We start from the raw sequence: 6000 nt of genomic DNA on the forward strand, positions 1-6000 counted from the left end.
TCAAGTCACACTGAGGGAAGAATGGTGTTTAGTGTATTCCGTTTGTCCTCATTTTATTCAGTCATTTAATTCATTGTTCATTTTTAATTCATCTGTCACTTGCCTGCGAATGTGCCGACCCCACACAGTCCCAACACCCTCTGCCCTCCTCATTATCTTTTGTCTTCTTTGTCTGAAATTGTTCCTTATTTTCTGTGGCTACTTTAACCTGCTCTGTCACCACACAAAGTCTGTAATGAAGTCGAGTAGATTCTGTATCCATCACAATGATATTGTGGTCACACATCTACAATCAGATGGCTTCTACCTACTTTCTCATTATTCCCAGTATGTTGCTGAGCAAAAGACACTTACTCCAGAACATTGGCTTTATCCCAAAACTTCATGGCATGCTGACCTATCACAGACTATTTCCTGGCCTGTCCCAGCCCCATGCCAAGCTGGATGTGCAGTGCATCAGAGCTTTCACATTAAGAGTGAGCGTCACACACACACCGCCACCGATCTCATTACCAGCCCAGCCTTTGTCTCTTTTTAAAGTTCCTAAAAGGAAGGAAAATGCCAGCTAATTCTCCATTTTTCCTCTGATTACGATATGAAGGGGAAGAGCGCTGTTCTAAAGTGTCTGTGGGTGTGTGTGCGTGGGGTGGAATGGGGGGATTGAAAAGAGATGGTGGGAGAATGGAAGTAAATTCCTATTACCCGAGCCTCTAATAGGGCGGGACAATGAGGGCTTTATGACGGAATTCCTTTCAAATGCCAGGAGGATCCGTCGCCGTTCGCTCAGCGTCTGAGGTATACCCGTGTCTTCTAAATTCGAAATTGAACAATTCACTATTCTATCTATTTCTTTTTTTGTTCTCAGAGAGCAAACTGTATTGTGTGTCTCCTCGCTGCATTGCACAACTCACCCCCTGAGACCATGTTCACACTTCGGAACTGTATGGCATGACACGTACACATGCTCTCTTTATGACGGGAAACTTCTCACGTATTCCATCTATGTAAAACCTGTAGCCATCTCAACCACCACTGTTTTCTTATAACGACTTAATTGATGGCATTATATCTTCTTTTTCTTTTTCTTTTCAACTTCTTTTTCTTCCTCTTCTTCTTCATCTTCAAAGGAGCCGCCCTTCTATAGTTTGTTCTACATCATGTTGAGTGTGTTTGTGTCAGTGTGTGTTTACAGTGTCATTACTTAGTAGAGACATAAGGAATATACATGACTGTATACAGTATGTGTAGATGCATGAGTGTGTGTGTGCATGTCTGATTAGTTGCTATGATAATCAGCTGAAACAGCAGTGACTGAATGAGGGAGGTTTTGAACTATTATGGTTATGAAACTAACATGAACAGGCGTGTGTGTGTGTGTGTGTGTGTTAGTTTTGGTGTGTGTGTGTGTTTGGGGTGGGTGGGGGGAGAGCTGCTGTTTTGCTGCAGCTGAAATGAGCAGGCTTGAGTGGCCTTTTCTCTGTTGCTAAGAGATCTTGTCGTGCGACATTACTGTACATATGGTCAGTCTGTCCTGAGGCAGGGAGGCTGTGTGTATGTGTGTGTGTGCCTTTGGCATGTATGCATGTGTGTGTGTGTGTGTGTGTGGTGTACGTATGTGTGCTGAGGCGGACATATCTGGAGCTGTCAACTTCCACAGTGCAGCATGTTTGAAACAGACGGACAGACGCATAAATACATACACACACACACACATACACACACACACACCAGACTGTTTCAGATGATTCTCTCTGACAGTAGCATAGGAATCACAGCTGGCACTGAAACCTGACTTGAACAAAGGTATGCAGATGCCAAGTAGTCTTCTTGCATCTTTGACCAGCCATAACCCAACCCCCTCAAACACACACACACACACACACACACACACACACACACACACACACACACACACACACACACACACACACATACACACACAGACAGTCTATGAAGGACATTCACTACACAAGCTAATACATAAACAGTAGACCTAACAACAATACTGCTGGAGCATAGTGGCGATCCTCCAACACACACACAAACCAATCAGGTTTCAAGTCCTATGTTTGCTTTGCTTACCATGTGTCTCCATCCAGCAGAAACATATCGCTGTTGTCGGGTGGAAACCTTGTATGTCCAAATCCATTGGTTTTCAGGAAATTGGGAAAAAAAACTTGTGAAAATATTTCAACATTGCATCGTCAAAAAAACAAAAAAACAAACGCAACAAATATGGAGTTACGAGGTTTCCACCTGACAGCAGCGATATTTTCTACAATTATTTTTTAAAAAGCATAGTTACCTCATAAAGAATGTTCGTTTGTAATGAGTGACTCATGAGTAATGAGTCTGCTGACTTGACATTTCTGTGAAAATTCACAAAATGGATTTCACATAACAGACCAATCTCAAAATGCACTTATTCTGCGTTTCTCCTCAGAGAGTTAGCAAGTAGAAATATAGTGGCGTCACAGAAGGGATTAAACTGAGGGCTACCTTGCGCGATGCCATCTCCTTTTCCACCACCGCGGCAGACATGTGTCTGACCTCAGCAACAGGAACACGAGATCCAATGCCAAGTTTACTATTATCACACAGACACACGGACAGAGACTTATTGTTATTATTATAGGCATAAGCAGAGATATGTGCCCTCTCTCCTGTTGCCTTGTTTGGAGATGGCGTATCAGCAGCAGATGTGTCTCTCCGCTGATAGGAGAGATGGACAATGTGAAGATCACAGAAGTCCCCTGCACTGGAGGGCTGAGGGGAGATAGCAGGGGGAGGGAGCGATGACAGGGACAGGGTAGGATATATATGGACACACTGCGCTGCGGCATGGCTCCCGTGCTATCTTAACCAAAATCAATGAGGGGGACGTCTTTCCAGACCCTTCTTTTTTAGCTGATATGATTTGAGGGGTAGGGGTGAGAGAGAGGGATGCTGGAGGTGGTGTCTGTCTCTATCCATCTGTCTCTCTTCTTTCTCGATATCTTCTTCTCTCTCTCCTTCTCCCTGTTTCTCCCTCTCTCTCTCTTTCTACCTATTTCGCCCTTATCTCCTTCTCTCGTGCTGCATCCTGCAACCCTGGCCAGTGACAGTAGCCATCAGCATGGTAGATATCAGTGCCAAGGACCATGAAGCACATTTCTGAATGTGTGTGTATGATGATGAGAGAGAGAAACAGTATGTCTTTGTTGAATTTATACTGAATTTACGGTAATTAGAATAATTGAGAAATGTCAGTGGCTGAAAATCAGACTTATTTCAAGCCTACAGCCTAAAAGTGATCAGAAATATAATGTAGACATTTTTAATGTAGTGCCACCATCATGTGTTTCAGTTGCACATTGTGTTAGCTTATCTTGCAATTATTTACATCAGCATGGTGGATGGTCTAAAATAGTCACAAAGAAAGCTTTCTTCATAAGCACATCAGTCAAGTCTTTCTCCATGCATTTGTGAGTATCTGAAGATACCTTCTTAAGGTTTGCACTAGTGATGGGGACGAGACCGCCTATGCCGAGTCCGAGACAAGACCGAGTCTTTGAAGGGTCGAGACCGAGTCGAGACCGAGTCCGTTGGTTTTCAAATACAGTCGAGTCCGAGTCAAGACCGAGTCTTTGAGGAAGCAAGTCCGAGTCGAGACAGAGTCCTTTAGGAGTCAAGACCGAGTCGAGACCAAGACCATAAAAACATGTCAGTTTTCATATTCATGATTTAATATCACCCCAATTAAGTTAGGCCCAGGCTTGGAATTTCACCATTTTAGGGGCAAGGCCACTTGGCCTTCAGTTGGGCATATTTGGTGGGGGGCACAAAGGCCACATGTCAGGGCACCAAGGCCATACAGTAGTGGGCTATAAAAATAATCAAAGTTGTATTTAGCCTATTCACAGCAGTAGACCTGCATCACTGTATGAAACATTACAAAAACATGAAACATGACATATTACATAGAACTGTAAATCATCTGATCATCTAATATTTAGATGTCTAGGCTATATTTAATATTTATATTTATTTTATATTTGGCCTGTTATGGAATCATGTATTGAACAATTTAAGCACAGACATCACACACAACATGCACTTACAGCAGAAATGGTAAATATAAGTATAAGTATAAACATATAACCAAACTCCACTGTACAATAGAGACAGTAGAAGATAAGAAAAACTAACAAAACTAAATACTAAATATACAATATATAAAATCCAGTGTGCTTGAGGGTGATCAAGCATGAGACGCTTGTAGTGACAGGGCCTGTAGTTCTGTGTGTATGGTAAGGTGCTCAAGAGAGTGAGTGTCATGGTGAAGGTGCAGAAAGTAGTCCAACAGTAGTGGACTTCATGGGTGATATGGACTGGTTCCCAGAGCTGCAGGGGAGACCAGCAGCAGGGCAAGAGGGGCAAGGCATGCTCCTCAGCCTCACAACACCACAGCTGTCAACTTTCAACAGTGTTAGCAAGAAGGCATCTACGAGCTATGAGCTGTGTGTGAAGAACATCCAGACTCCCTCTGGTGTGAAGGAGTTGAGGTGGTGTGAGGCTGTGTGATCAGGCTTTTCTCCGAAAGGCAGCTGGCAGTCTCTGTACAAGCGCCCAATTTAAAAGAGGAATGGGTGATCTCCAGTAGAGAATTATACAATGTACAATAGCTACAGACACATCAAACTTAAAACCAGGGGTAAAGGAAGGGTGTGTTTTTGTAGAGGATGTGGAACACTGACACATTTGCTTGTGATATGCTCAAGGCTGATGTGCTTGATTTTGATTTCATAAAAGGGTGGCGTGTGAAGCTTGTGGAGGTATTTTCTTGGAACCTGTTAATTTTTGGTCCTAAGTATTCTGTGGCAAAAAAAAAAAGATTATGTTTGTTTTTTGGGGGAATTCTTTGGCCAAGCCTATGGTGGTGTGGTTGTCTGGAGGCGTGGAAAAACAGAGCCTGTGCCAATCTTAAATGTCTTCATTGAGGATTGAGTTTAATTACGGCCAATCAATTGGTGGTTTGGAGTCCCTCAAGGAAACATGAGGTGTTGATGCATCTGTAGGGTAAATGAAGAGGGGGTTTTGCTGCCATTTGAACCGACTGAGGTTGCCTTCATCCCCTCACTCTCTCTCTATCTCCCTCTCTCTCTAACACTAGACTTTATTTTCTGTCAGTAGATATTTTTGTCCAACATTGCTTCTGTCTCAGTCCTCTTCTTTTTGTCTTAGCTGTTCTCTCTCTCTTCCTCATTTCTTCTCCTCCACTTCTTTCTACTCTTTGATCATTTCTCTTTTCCTCTCCTCCTTCCCATCCCTTAACGTTGCTTTTCCTCGTATGTCTCTACTCTCAGTCTCCTCTTTCTCTCTCTCTCTCTCTCTCTCCACATTTCCTCTCCGCTTACCTCACTCCTCCTCGTCTCTGCCCTCCATTTTGTCATCCTCTGTTCTTTTCTTTTCTATCTCCCTCCACCCCCCCTCTCTCTTTTCCCTACCTACATCTTTGCAGAATATAAAAGAGTGAATCCTTGGATTTATGAATTGAAATTTTCTATTGAGTGTCGTGCTGAATGCGGTGTCCTTCTGGGCAGATGGGGAAGCCGTCTCTCGCTTTCTCTCTCTCTCTCTCCAGCTGTCTGAGAGTCCGAGGGAGAGTTGGCCAAAGAGCTGTCGCCTCACTTACCTCCACTGAAAATACACAACACACACACAGCAAAGCCTTTCAGCTTTGGCCATACACACTAACAGACACACTTACTCAAACACACACACACGCACGCACACACACACGCGCACCCACGCACACACACACAGGATACGCACAAAAGAATGAGTTCTTTTCATAGAGGAGCCGACTTACGAAAGCTTTTATATGTCAGAGCCATGTGAATAGTTATGACAGTTCCTTATCATCTACAGCTAGCCACTTACATTAAAAATACTGAAATTAGTCACCTTGGCCCAAGGTCTGGTGAAGACAGCCGTGACCAAAAAACTTGCTGGAGTTCA

Source organism: Alosa sapidissima, chromosome 23, assembly GCF_018492685.1.
Source record: "Alosa sapidissima isolate fAloSap1 chromosome 23, fAloSap1.pri, whole genome shotgun sequence".
Classification (NCBI taxonomy): domain Eukaryota; kingdom Metazoa; phylum Chordata; class Actinopteri; order Clupeiformes; family Clupeidae; genus Alosa; species Alosa sapidissima.